Genomic DNA, 15,170 nt, shown 5'->3' on the forward strand with positions numbered 1-15,170 from the left:
CAGGAAGGGTAAAGAATGGTGTCCCTAGCCTCTGTTCATCAGAGGATGGAGATGGATGGCAGGAGAGAGATCACTTGATCATTGCCTGTTAGGATCATTCCCTCTGGGGCACCTGGCATTGGCCACTGTCGGTAGACAGATGCTGGGCTAGATGGACCTTTGGTGTGACCCGGTACGGCTGTTCTTATGTTCTATTGGGCAAAGTTATGTTGGTGAGAGAGACAAGCTTTCCAGCCACACAGAGCTCTTCTTCAGGGTCCAGTCAACCAAAGATTTGAACAACCAAAGATTTGAATCACGCCAAGAGGGAGTGAAGGTGTCAGTGAGCAGCACTTTAACCTGTCTGGCAGGGAGGAGGGTTTTTTGCTCTGGTAACACAAAGGAAGAGCTGCTAAGATCAAGGTATCTTTCTGTCTGTAACTAGACACTTGTAGCTGAGTGGGCAGAAGCATGGTCCCTGCCTAGCTCTACAGGAGAGATGTGAGTCACACTGACTCTGACGCTGTGCCTAAGGCAGCAAGCTCTCACCCTACCATCACGGGGAAAGCAAAGTCAGAGCTGAGTATGGGGGGAGGTGGCAAGGAAGGACCACTGTCAAAATACGTTTGCCTTGTTTAAGGGGGAGAGAAAGGGAAAGCAGCTGGAAGATCACTGCTGGTTACAGAAACACCTGCTCAGAAGGTGGCCATGGCCATGGTGGGTTCTCTTAATCAAGAGAGCACAAAACGGAGCCCCCAGGAGAGGGGCCTGAGAGAGGATTCTGTCCTGGGGGTGAGGGCAGTAGGTTGACCCCTTGAGAGGAGATGGGTTCCTGGCACGTGCATAGCCCTGGGGTTGGGACATGACTCCAGGTTTGGCCTGCCAGTGTGCAGGATCACCCTGCATCTCTGCCTCACCAGGCCTTGGGAAGTCAGAGCCCCAGAGATGTGACTGGGTGAAAACAAAATGTCTCGGTTATTGGACTTGTTCTTATTTGCTATTGTCTTCAGGGACTCTCCACTGACCTTGGCGCCAAACCTGAGACAGCTAGGCATCAGTCACACCTGCACCTCTAGGTCACCACAGAGAGTCAGCAATCCTCCTCCACCCCCTAGGTGACAGTGCAGCATATGGGGGAAACTGAGGCGCACACAGTACTCCTACAAAATATTTACAGAAAATTCCCACTCCATCACATCCTTGTCCACGTGGCAGGGTGGTAGTTTGCAGTACTGCGTTGCTTGCTGTCCTAAGACTAATATGCTTCAACAGGGCCCTTTGGTGTTGTATTGTCTGGAGGAATTGCCTTTGCATCTCTGTCTCCTTCTATATTGTGTTTGGCCATGGCAATGCTGTCCCTGGCCACTGCAGTGATCTCCTGGAGAGAGAGCTCTTTGTTTCCCTCTCTGTCCTCCAGTATTGCCTCCATCTCTCTGTGATTTGACTTTTTTTTTTTTTTTGGTGGTGGTGGTGGTTACTGGGGTGGGGGTGGGGAATGACTCTGTAATAATGTCTGAACATTTCAGCATTAGCTTTCTACCCCTCAGGCTAGCTGGCCACCCAGCTGTTAATAAAAGGTTGGGGGGCACAGCGGGTGGGGGGAGAAGGGAAAAAATGCAGCAGAGTCCACCACTTTCCTTGATTGGGTGGTTGTGTAACCTTGGAAAATCCTCTCCAGCTCCTTGAATTTGTACAGGTTACATGTCCCCTACCAGATTCTTTTTTCCCCTGTCATCCCTCATTTTAATATAGGTCCTCATGAGCTGCTTGCTCTTTGTATGGCATTGTTCATATTCTGGAGGTAGCCTCTCCCATGCATCTGCTTCGCAGTGTCCCCAACTGGATCTTTATTTTGGTGACTGGCCGACCAGAGTTTCCTACACCAAAGCTTTTCCCCAGATGATGGTGAGATCCAGGGTGTCAGCATGGCTCCAAGTGGTTGTTTGAGGGACTTGGGGTTTCTGGAGTATTATCGCAGCAATATGGATATACTAGTCTCTGGGAGCAAATGGGCAAAATCTGGCACTGCAGCAGCCTGTAAGTAGGGCTAAGGATATCTGGTCATCTTGGCCTCAGAGCAGCAGAAGTACACAGGTAAACAGACGAGTCAGTAATGGTCACCTGCAAAGCAGTGTTGGGATAGCAGCCAAATAGTTCGCAGCAGCATTGTATGCATGCAAACAATAGACTGGACTAATTTGGTTTCCAGCAAAGCTAGTTCACTTTGAAAGAGACTGCAGAGTTCCTGATGAATGCAGAGTCAGTGTGCTACAATGAGTTGCGTTCTGTATGCAAGATTTTTCAAACCAGACGAACTCGATTTAATCCAGTTTAAACTTCCCATGTAGACAGGTTCTTGAAGACTATTAACGGTTCTGTGTGGTAGGTGGATAGCATGAGTGGCACCAGCTTATTGCTGCATCCACTCACTGCAAGGAACACTTCTGCCATTCTTTACACTTAACATTTTAGATCCATTTCCTCTCTCTTCTCCCATGTCATTCTTCCCCTTTCTCTGGTAATAAAATATTTGTGCTTTTTAGCAGCTGCCTCCTTGCTTGTCCCTGGAACGAAGTCACATTGCAGGACTTCAAAGAGACAAGGTGGGTGAGGTGGTAATATAGAAATTGGTCCAATAAAAGCTGTTACCAAAATCATCTTGTGTCTCTCCTATCCTGGAACTGACACTGGCTACAACACCACTGCATATTGCAGGGCTTGTCATACTGCAGTCACTTCCATAGCAACAGTCTGTGCTGCCCTGAAATGCAGGTATGAATGGGAGAGGGAATTTGTCACTGGACAGAAGTAAGCCGCCCCTCCTTTGGATCTGGCAGCAGGAACAGTCTTATTCAGATGTAAATCTGCCACTGGCTGGACAGTTGTGGGGAAGCTGAGATACACCAAGACTTGATTTGTTTTTCATAGGTTACCCCTCTTCGCCCCCCCCCCCCCCCCCGGTAAAATAAATCTCTGGTATGTTAGCTGCCCTGTGAAGTCTCTCCCCAAGCTCTGAAGCACTGAAAGGGTTAATGGTGATAGCCAATGGTATGACATGCAGAACAGCAGGAGAGAGCATCTCTCCTTCCTTGTGCATTTTAAGATTCATGCTGCTGTGTGTTCATGTTAGCGCACTACACTGTGCTTGAAATTGTGAACACAGATTCTCAGAACATCTCTGAGGTAGGTCAACATTAGCTCACTGTACAGAAGAAACAAAGGGAGACAGAGAAGCTGGGCTCTGGACATGGCCTGTGGAGTGAGTTACTGTTACAGCTGGGAATAGACCCCAGGAGTCCCTGACTCCCATTTTCCTGTTTATTACTGTATTACCATTCTCTCCCCCTGTTGGCCATCAGAATCAATGGCAATGGGCAGTCTCTACGGAAAAGGATAAATGGACACAAATCAGATATTAGGAATGGCAATATGCAAAAACCTGTAGGAGAGCACTTCAACCTCCCTAGCCACCCTATAGCAGACCTTAAGGTGGCCTAAATACCTTTTGAGACTCTGGGCTTGTGTACCTTGGAATTGCCTCTGTTCTAATTTTCTCTGGGTGTCCTGTAAGATGGGGAGCACTCTGCTTACATGTAATAAAGCAGCACCTTTCCTTTCCTAGGCACTGCAAGTGCCTTCACACGAGGACACTGTAGTGCAAACACAGACATCTAACTTCCATGAGTATTTTTCTTGGGCTAGATCAGACCATCTGCATTTGCTATGTTACATTTTATCCTCTGTCCCCTGCATGTCCTCTCTGCCCATGTTCTTAGAGGGCAGCGCTATCCAGAGCTAGTGGATCACTGCCACGAAAATAAAACCTTGGTGTATTCTTGGGATCTACTGTGAATCAGTGGCAAAAAGCTACTGTAAAATGTACTGGCCTGTTTTACCTGAAGACCTCCATAGCTGGAGCTGTATAATACTGCACAAAGATTTGCTTGGGTTAGTTGAAGCCCCTTGCTGCCCTGTTCCTGCATTTCATGTTTCAACTCTGTGCTAGGTGTAGGTGGGTATTCTACAGCAGTGAGGAATTTGGGATTGGTGGGGAGAAGTGGAGAAACCTGCTCAGCTAAATCAGCCCACAAGTCAACTGTTATGAAAGGAACAGCTCAGTCAGGTGGAGGCCCTCAGCTGGAATTGCAGGCCTCTCTCAGGAGAACCACAACCTGTGAGCATGAGGGATGGCTTACATTGGTTAGTGATGAGATTGGTTGCATTTCATACTGCTCTCTGGAGAAGGATTCCCAGTGCCTGGTTACAGCTTGTATGTTGTATCTGTGCACTGTTGCTTACCTGCCTTGTCTACTTAGCGGGTAAGCTCTTTGAGATGGGTACTGTCTCTTACTGTGTATGTACGGCACCTAACAACATAAACCCTGATCCTGAGTAGGGCCTGTAACTGCTTCTCTAATGACATGCTGTCAAATGGATAAAATGCACAGGAGACCTAGTTTTAACATCACTGCACATTGTAATGGTATATCTGCTCTCCTATTTTTTTCTTCTGTACTTAAACTATGCCTATCTTTCTTTCTGTTTTTAAAATAAAAGCTGAAGCCAACACTTTCAAAAGTGCTTACGGGAAGAACCCCAAATCCATATTTAAGCACTTAACCAAAGGGTTTTAACTCATCACGGTAGGACAGATCAGGACCGGCACCTGGGTTTTTGGCGCCCTAGGCAGGGATCCTTCCGTGCTCCCGCTTGGCGGCAATTTGGCAGCGGGGGGGTCCTTCCGCACTCCCGGTCTTCAGGGCACTTCAGCAGTGGGTCCTGGAGCGAGTGAAGGACCCGCTGCAGAATTGCCACCGAAGACCCAGAGCGCGGAAGGACCCCCCGCCACTGAGGGTGGCAAAATACCATCCCCTCAAATCCTGGTGCCCTGTGGAAGCACCGGCCCTGGGCCAGATGGCATCCACCTAGGAGTTCTGCAGGAACTCAGATATGAAGATACAGATCTGCCAACTGGAGTGTGTAATCTATCTCAGAAATCAGCCTCTCTAGCAGATGACTGGAAGATAACTAATATAGTGCCAGTTTTTAAAGGGGTTCTATAGAAGATCCTGGCAATTACAGACCAGCATGGCTAACTTCGGTACCTGGCAAATTTGGAGAAATGATAGTAAAGAATAGACTCAGATACCTAGATAAATGTGATTTAGTAGGGAAGAGTCAACATGGCTTTTGTAAAGGGAAGTCATGTGTCACCACTCTACTAGAATTCTTTGAGGGAGGTAAGGATGATCCAGTTGATAGTGTAGTTGGATTTTCAAAAAAGCTTTGACAAGGTCCCTCACCAAAGGCTCTTAAGCAAACTAAGTAGCCATGGGCTAAGAGGGAAAGTCCTCTCATGGATCAGTAACTGGCTGAAAGATGGAAACAAAGGGTGGGAATAAATGGTCAGTTTTAACAGTGCAGAGAGGTGAACAGCAGGTTCCTCAGGGACCTGTACTAGGACCAGTGCTGTTCAAATATAATCATTAATGAGCTGGAAGAGGGGGTGAACAGCGAAGAGGCAAAGATCGCAGACACGAAATTATTCAAGATAGTTAAGTGTAAAGCTGACTATGAGGATTTACAAAGGTATCTCTCAACTGGGTGACTAGGCAGCAAATGAAATTTGGAGTTGATAAGTACAATATAGCACGGGGGGCGGGTGGAATCCTAACTGTACATATACAATGATAGGTTAAATTAGCTGTTACCCCCACAAGAAAGAGAGCTTGGGATCACAATGGATAGTTCTCTGAAAATTTCTGCCTAGGGTTCAGCCGCAATCAAAAAGGCTAACAGTATTTTAGGAGCTATTAGGAAAGGGACAGAACGTAAGACAGAAAATATACTCTTACTACTGTATAATTCCATGGTGCACCCACACCTTGAATATTGTGTCCAGTTCTGGTTCCTCCATGTCAAAATTTCAGAGAAGGACAACAACGATGATTCACTTAGGAAGGAACATTCAGTTGCACACATACAAAATGGGAAAGGACTGCCTAGGAAAGAATACTGTAGAAAGGGATCTTGGGCTCAGAGTGGACCACAAGCTAAATATGAGTCAACAGTGTAACACCATTGCAAGAAAAGCGACCATCCTTCTGGGATGTATTAACTGGAGTGTTGTAAGCAAGACGTAAAGTGATAAGGCCTCAACTGGAGTATTGTGTCCAGTTCTGGGTGCCACATTTCAAAAAAGATGTGGCCAAATTGGAGAAAGTCCAAACAAAAATGATTAAAGGTCTAGAAAACATGACCTATGAGGGAAGATTGTCTTCTCCAGACTAAACAAACCCAGTTTTTTCAGAGGGGGGACGTGATAATAATTTTCAAGTACATAAAGAGTTGTTACAAGGCGGAGGGAGAAAAATTGTCCTTGTTAACCTCTGAGGATAGGACAAGAATTAATGGGCATAAATTGCAGGGAAGGGGGGGGGTTAAGTTGGATAGTAGGAAAAACTTCCTAACTGTCAGGGTATTCCAGTTAAGCACTGGAATAAATTTCCTGGGGAGGTTGTGGGATCTGTCATTGGAGATTTTAACAATTATGTTAGACAAACAGAGCTACTACTTAGTCCTGCCTTGAGTTCAGGGGACTGGACTAGATGACCTCAACAAGGTCTCTTCTAGTTCAATGATAAGGGTATCAAACAGCTTCTGATCCAGGAGAGAGTAAAATAATCAGGGACGTTCAGCTTAGAAAAGAGACAACTAAGAGGGGATGTGATAGAGATCTATTAAATCATGAGTGGCCTGGAGAAAATGAATAGAAAACTGTTATTTACTCTTTCCCACAATACAAAAACCAGGAATCACCCAATTAAATTAATAGGCAGCAGGTTTAATTCAACCAAGAGACAGTACTTTTTCACACAACACACAGCCTCTGGAACTCATTGTCATGGGATGTTGTGATGGCCAAAAATATAGCTGGGTTAAAAAAAGGACTGTATAAGTTCATGGGGGATAAGTCCAATTAACTGTGATGTCAGGGACACCATCCCATGCTTGAAGTGACCCTAAACCTCTGACTGCCGGGAGTGGAAGGCAGCTGGATCACTCCATAATTGCCCTGTTCTGTACGCTCCACCTGAAGCTCTAGTACTGGCCACTGTTGTAGACAGGCTACGTGGTCTGACCTGGGATGGCAGCTCCTATGTTCTTATTGTCTCATTTCAATTTTAGTGGTGGGTGAGTATTACCTGTGAAAATCAGGCACATTGTGTCAAAGTAGGCATCTAGCAATTGACATACACAAGTAGTGGCTGATCTTAAAGATGTTGGCCTTAATTTCTCTCTACCTCAGTTTTACGCACCCTGATATGACCAGTGTGAAGCTTTGTATATAAAGCGCTTTGAGATTGTCTTCTATATGCCATGACAGGACAAAATGTTATAGGAGAGCAAAGACAGTAGCTCCTCCTCTTAAGGATCCAGAACTATTTCACTTCTTACTCCCCCCCCGCCCTTTCTCCCCCTAGTTGCTCATAGCTGTTTAAAACCTTTACTTTTTCATGCTGAAATTTTCCATGCTCAGTCACTATTAAGGTGGTCGTGTGTGTGTAAGTTTGAGTAAAATCAGCTCCACCACTGAGGGAGAGAGACTGAAAAATAAAATCACCCCCCACCCCTAAAGAAATTCTTGACTTGTTCTTTGAACTGCTCCAGCATGATAACTGCTCTTACAATCATGTACACTAAAGCCCTTTACTTTCTCCGCTGTTGCTATTGTTGACTTGTGCTTGGGTGTTACCAGGGTTTCTCAGAACCCAAAGCAATGGTAACTTAACTCAGTGGCTCTCCAGATTACAGTACCCCTTTCAGGAGTCTGATTTCTCTTGCATACCCCCAAGTTTTGTTTCCCGGGGTTCTTTTAGCCCAAAGCTCTTGGTAATTTTTACTCTGTGTGAGGTGGTGTCAGGAAATAAATCAGGGGGGAGACGGCCGTCTGACCGATAGATGGCTGGCACAAACAGGACAACACAAGAGTGCTTTCACTTAAAGCTAAACTTTACTTAGTCTCAAGCACTTATACACGTCCACAGCAAGCTAGTAAAACACCCCTAACCCTTGATAATTACCAAAGCTGAGTATGGCTCTCGAGTGACACAGCGACAGGTTTCCGGTGGCCAAATCTTCTGTCTGCCGGTGGGGAACGCAAGATGTATCCAGAGGGAGAGTCCAAAAAGAGTTGCCACATGAGCCCAACTATCTTAGGCTTTTTTCCCCCTATTTATACATTAGTAATAGAATGACATGTCCCTTAAAGAAAACTTGTGAAGTGAGCAGTTTTAATGATCAAGCAAGAGGTTCCTTCTGATTATTGATTAACCAGGTGTGGGTTTTTCCAGAGTTTTCAGCCTTGAGACCCCAATAGACATTCCTGGGCACTTCCTGCTTTTTTAAAATGCATGTATCAGCAACTTCAACACAATTCTTATCAGGAAGGACATGGGGTCAAGCTGCCCTTTCTGTGGCACCCCGAACCCCTTCCTCTCCTGCCTTGGTCAAGCTGAGACTGCTTAATAGGTTGCTTTTAACAATAAGCCATATTGGTTTCAGGAACTTTACTGGTTTGCCAAAATCTCCCTGTACAGTTTCACCTCACTTAAAAACTATTTGCTTACAAAATCAAACATAGAAATACAAGAGTCCCAGCACATTATTACTGAAAAACTGCTTACTGTCTCATTTTTACCATATAATTATAAATCCTTTGCAATATAAATGTTGTACTTATTTTCAGTGTCTATTTACCTAAGCTCAAGAAATGGTTTTGAGGAACGAGCAGCCAGGTTTCAGTGGGCCCTGCCTTCTGTCTGACTGCTGGAGAGCTTAGATGCCAGTTCCTCGCCCAATTGGATTGTTCCAAAGCATATTCTTTCGCCTATTTTTTTATAGCTAACTTTAAACAAAACAACCTATTGGGTTTTCCAAATTTTCCTAATTTCAATAAAACATCTTATTACTTTTTATTAAAACATTTCTAGTTATACCAATAATGTATTAGGGGCATTTAAAACCAAGGTCACTATTGACTCACTCTCTTTCATACTCGTTAACTTTCTGTCCCATCTTCCCATTCTGATTAAGAAACTGCAACTGGAGTTATCTGCCCTTCCTTCACAAAGGCCTAAGATTTTCCTAGCTTTGTGATGTTTGGTTTTTAGCTGGCAGTGGCTGAACATACAAAATTGTTGGCTGCAATATTGTCAAATTCTTGGGTACGCACAGCAGGAATGTCAGATTCTGGGGTAACACAGGCACTAGTCATGGCTGAAGGCAGTTTAAACACCATTTATCTGATTTGCAGGCTGGTGCGTGGTCTACCTGCCTACTCAGTTGGGCTTTTGGGGTGGCCTTAGTACCTGCCTTTTCCCACCACCTAGAAGCACGTCTGAATTGGCCACCTTCCTGTTAAAAGTGTATCCATATTTATTAGCCTATGAAGTCCTTTTTCCATGTATGATCAGAATGCAGCTATCATTTCAGAACAGTGTTGTAAAACAACCAAGAGCTGAGGATTAGCACTGGAGCCTGTCTCTTGCACCACTAAGGTGGGTCTGATCTGTCGCTTAGCAACACTTCATTGGGCTGCGTTAATTATGCTAGAGGGTGAGCATGAAGCTGGAACAATAGATGTGGCAATCCATGTGCATGCTTGGCTCTCCCATGGGTGACTCACTTTTGGCCTAGCTACCCTTCACTAGTGTCCTGTTGGCTTAGGAGGAGTGTTCAAATCCTGTCATGAGCTCCAGCATCACTGCCATAAAAACCCTCATGTTCTCCTGTTGGCTGTTTAACTTTTAATTAAACCTAAACTCAGCTCTCCTGTCCTAAGCATCTTTTACAGATGATAAGCAACATCTCACCTGTTCACTGCAAGCCCAGCCCGTTTCTTTGGTATGTCTTGTAATATTATTGGTCCTTAGCCACTCTTCTTCAGAGCTCTGTTGCATTAATCCCACCCTCCCCCTGCACCCTTTGTGCTAGTGCAGTGGTTCTCAACATGGGGCACGTACATCTGGGGGTACGCAGAGGTTTTCCAAGGGGTACATCATCTCATCTAGATATTTCCCTAGTTTTACAACAGGCTACATAAAAAGCACTAGCAAAGTCAGCACAGACAAAAATTTCACACAGACAGTGACTTGTATATACTGCTGTATATACTATACACTGAAATGTAAGCACAATATTTATATTCCAGTTGATTGATTTTTTTAATTATATGGTAAAAATGAGGAAGGCAGCTATTTTTCAGTAATAGTGTGCTGTGACACTTTCGCATTTTTATGTCTGATTTTGCAAGCAAGTCGTTTTTAAGTGTGGTGAAACTTGGGCATACACAAGACAAATCAGACTCCTGAAAGGGGTTCACTCAACTTTCCAGATGACAATCATTGTGCTAATGTACCTGGAGACAGCAGTGGATGTTTCCCACTGTTTTATTTACCAGAATCCCTTTTCTACAGCTGGGGAAGATAAGACAGAGAGAAACTAAGTGACTTGACCAAGGTGATATGAGTGTGTCAGTGTGTGTATTGCCACCTTCTAGAGGCTGGTTCCCTTAGAGGGTAACAACCCACTACTGCCAGTTACTTTGTTAGTTCAAGTGGTTGAGGTCTGTGCTGAGTGTTAAATAAAGGCTGGGGTTACACACTGAATGAAGGGGATAAAAAGAACTTGAATAACTATGCATTCAGTGAACGAGGCAGGGAGCCTAGGGAAAAAACTAGGTTGCGGTCATATAACTAGAGGGTCACACAGTTCATAGCTTCTGTAGCCTGAGATCACTGCACACAATGGGGCTTCTTGCATCCCTTCATCTCTCCCTCCCCCCACAAGCTTCCTGTGTGCCACCCTCCCATCCCCCTGCAGTTCAAGGTCTTCCCATGACCCCTATCCCCCACATGCGCTCCCTCATGTCTTCCATTCTAGGGTCCCCTATTTCCCTCTCCATTCCAGGGGCTCTGTGTGACCTCCCATTCCTCTTCTCTGCCCCATGCCAGGAGCTCTGTGTGCCGCCCTCTTCCCCTTCTCTGCCCTATGCCAGGGGCTCTCTGTGCCCCCGTTTCCCTTGTGACTATGCCTGTCTTAACCTGCCTGTGTCTAGAGGGGGACACACTTTGTATCTTTTGAAGGCCAGGCTGACTGCACACACCAGGGGCTCCTTGCATCCTTCTGTCCCCCCCATCCCCATAAGCTCCCTGTGTGTCACCCTCCTGGCCCCCGCTAGTTCAGGAAGAGATCTAAATAGGTCAGTTTATATAATTGATAATTTGTTAATGATTTATTTGTGGCCTGGGCTACACAGCAAAATTATGTTGACCAGTGTCAACTTGTTTCGTGGTAGTTTTGCATGTGTCCACGGCTAAATTTGTCTCCTGCCGCCACTGCCAGGCTGTTACGTGGACACAGTCACACCATCTCCCTGAACAACATAAGGTCAAGCAGAGAGAAGTCCCTCATATGTCAGCATGGTTATGCTGCAAGGTGTATTGGCGGCCATGAACCAGCTCTTAGACCTACAGACTGATCCCATGTTCAGAAGTTATCACCGCTCGTTCCCAAGGAGCAGAGGAAAGCTGTTAAGTTGAGCGTAGAGCCTCAAGTCCCTCGGCCATTGGAAGCCTGTAGGATGATGTGTGTGCACCGGGAGCTGACATCAGTTTGCAATGGCAACCTTAATTTGGTCATTTCCTAACTTCTGAATACTTACTTGGCAGCCGTAAGTTCCTTTAACATTGTTATCTTGGCTGCCATATGGATTATAGTGCAGAATTTCGTTCATCGCCTCAGTGGTTAGTTCTCAAAGGCCAGGCTATAGCCCCCCAGTGGGTTTCCGTAGGTCATAAACCGGTCCCTGTTGGCAGCCATTCCACTGCTGGGTGCTTCTGGTCAGCACTGTCCATGCTCTTCCCACACCATATGCAAAGTGACTGGAATACCCGTCACACCGATGCTCTCCCAAAACACAAGGAAGCAAAACATCCAGTATCGGGGAGGCACTGAACAACGCTAGCGCCCTCATGGGCAGGAGGGAGAGAGAGAGCAAAACTCCTCTGGCAAGTGAGAGCGGAGCCTGCCCCTCTCCAGCAATGAGGGAAGGAGAACGCCTCCTTCCAAACAGGCCTTAAGGGAGCCAGGAGAGTGGAGCACCTCCTCCACGTATGCCGGGATCAAGAGCTCCACTAGGAATCCCTTGAAGGACTAAGAGCAGTAGCTCAAAGGATTCTGGGAGATGGGGGTCACATGCAGGGGACGGAGGAATAGCTGCATCTTGCAGTACTGGAGGAGAGAGGATGAGACCGATCAGCCTGTGTGGACTGTACATGTCCTTATTTGTATATTTATAATGATAGCACCACTTCTCATGGCCTGTGGCTTCCAACATGCTTTACACACTGTGCAGGATTCAGCCCACAACTTGGAATGCAGGAGCTTCTCTTGCTGCCCAGGGAACTGCTCACAGTGCTGTAGGACAGGAAGTGGGGAAGAATTCTCTGACCAGTGGAACCAGCAGTGGGATAAGATATATCTATGGAATGCAATGCTCCAACCAGGCATTTATGCGAGACAGCAGGGGCAAACACCCTGAATCAGGCACAGGGCTATGGACTCTTTCTTTAGGAAGGTCGCCCCGTGAATCACCGTCGTCATTTCCTGCAGCACTTGTGTCTCCCATTCAAGCACTGGCCATCCTAGACCTTGCTTAGCTTTATCTGTTAAGACCACAGTCCCAAGCAGTAGAGTTTTAACCAGGGAAGGGATGAGACAGGCTTCAGAGTGTGCACCGCTGAACAGCTGTTCATCAGTCATATGCAACGTCCTTCTCATTAACACGCTCGCTCTCTGCGTTCAGTGCACCTAATTTTAAATGAGCTAAAATACATGAATGAACATATATCTGGCTTTTAAACCTCCCAGGTGACTACGTAGGGAGGTGTCCCTGTAAGCGGGCTCCTGGTGTAAATCAGAAGCGTTTGTGGCTACGCTGGATCGTCAGACTTCTGGACTCGTATATGCTATTCAGGCATCAGTAATCACTTCTTAATATAACAGTCTTCCTCTTGGCCCTTCCTGCTTTGTCAATCACCGCCTTGCCTTTTTTTTGAGTAATGTCTATCTCAGAACCAACCAGTTTACTCTGTGAAATGAAACCATACATCCTTGGGCTGTGATCTCACCAGATCTCATGTGCTAGGCAGGTGGTTTAATGTTCCAAGTTATTAGATGTTATGTCAGAAGTCCCCAAGCTGTGGGGTATGCCCCCTTGGGGGGTGCAGAGGAACATTTTGGGGGGAGTGTGAACCCCCAGGCCAGCCGCCATCGGGGTTGAGGAAGGAATGCCACCTAGCTTGGCTACCGGCCCTGTGCCAGGGATCCCATCTGCCAGCTCCATGCCCAGAGCTCCACTCCCACCTCTAGCTGTGGCCCCAGCCTCAGCCCCCATCACCCCATCAGTGTGTCCGTCCTGCTCCCGACCCCGGTTGCTGCAACTATGTCTCCAAAATTGTGGTCTGTACTGTGGGTTCTCATCCGGATGCATTGTAGCATGTATTAACTTCTTCCTCCCCTGATTCACTTGTTATAGTCTGGATCAGACCTTTTTCTGTCCTGGCCATTGTGTTTTGTCAAGTGATTAAAAATGTATGGAATATTAAAACAGAAAAGCTGACCCACTTTAACATGTCATATCACTCTTTGTCCTCTTTGGATTTGCTTGTTTTTTTCAAACTGCATCTTCTATCTGTCACTTGTCTTCGCCCTGCCCTCTGAAATTTCAAGCCTTAGAAACCTCCAGTGTTGCCAGACTCTTAACAGATCCACAGATAAATCAAGTGGGTATTGCATTGATTACTGTGTCACTAATCGTTACAGAGATTGAAAATGGCATTGGGCCAGGACCTTTATAGTTCACTTGGGATCACTGCCATAAAAAGTGTTGCTAGTCTGAAGGACCAATGACAAATTCAAGATCTGATGTATTGCGAACCAACAAGACTACAGAGCCAGGCTATATGCCATTGGAAAACCAGGAATCCTGTCTTAATAGCTTCTAGCATTGGTGGGTCCCAACCCTTTCGCTGAAGTGTTTCCCCCAAGTTCGATTCTAACATTATTTTGGAACCTAAAAAACATCTAGCACTAAAAAGAAAATGCTCTCTACTGTCTGAAAGCTGGGCCTCTCAGCTTTCAAGTGTTATAAAGCATTAATCTCTAATATGAATGGTTAATAGGTTACCAGCTTCTACGATCACACCGAAATTGCAGCTGCAAGGGATCAAGAAGGTAATAAGAATGACATGACTTCGTGGTCTGGTGTTTCAGAACCCACCATTAACAGTGCCTTCGAGACCAGTGAAGTTTGTGCCAAGTGTCAGAAATGGTTCAATCCACACTGGAGACAGGCCTTTGAGTGCCAGCCCTGGAAAATTACAGGGATGGCGCTGGATGTCAAAGATTTGGAAAGACCTGGGTCCTTTTGAATCCAGCTTGAATCAAGAGTGTTCAAAAGCAGTTACCATCTCATGGTTGTTCAAGAATGTGGCCCATGCAAAGTGCATTTGGTGGATCCTTACTCTGTAAGAGGTGTCTGCTTTCAGGGTTCAGACTGTGGAGTAGCCAGCCAGAGCCGGCTGCCTGAGCACCTTAATATGTCTCTGACACTGCTAACTTTCAGAATTTTAAAAACAATTCAGTTTTTCTGCTGTCTCTCTGCTGAGCTGCTCAATTGTCCTCTCCCTAACTGCAAAACTACAGCATTCAATACTGTAACCCCCTCCCTCAAGGAAAAACACAAATCTGCTTCCACTAGCTCCACATCCTCACTATGTTTCAGTTGTCCCACCCGCCCGGGGGAGATGGTCTGATGGTTCAGAGGGTGGTTCAGCGGTATGGCCCATTCATTCTTTGAGTTCTCCCCAAGACTGCCAACTAAAGGGCTGGCAGGGATGCATAAATCCATCTAACAGGAACTGTACTGAAGCCACCAACTCAGAGGCTATGTCTACCTGGGGATAAAAGCCCCATGGCATGGCTGACCCGTGTCAGCTGCCTCAGGCTTGTGGGGCTAAAAATGCCTGTTCAGGCTTGGGCTGGAGCCCAACCTCTGGGACCTTGCCTGAGTGTCTACATAATAATTTTTCAGCCCTGGAGTCCAAGACCTGCGAGCCAGCTGCACA

At 46.1% G+C, this 15,170-nt stretch overlaps 1 protein-coding gene across 1 annotated transcript in view; it reads left to right on the top strand.

The window, feature by feature from the left end:
- The window catches only part of SCAP (SREBF chaperone), a 118,966-nt gene that overhangs the window by 41,806 nt on the left and 61,990 nt on the right, over window positions 1-15,170 (top strand). The window lies entirely within an intron of this gene.

Source organism: Chelonoidis abingdonii, chromosome 2 (genome assembly GCF_003597395.2).
Source record: "Chelonoidis abingdonii isolate Lonesome George chromosome 2, CheloAbing_2.0, whole genome shotgun sequence".
Lineage (NCBI taxonomy): Eukaryota > Metazoa > Chordata > Testudines > Testudinidae > Chelonoidis > Chelonoidis abingdonii.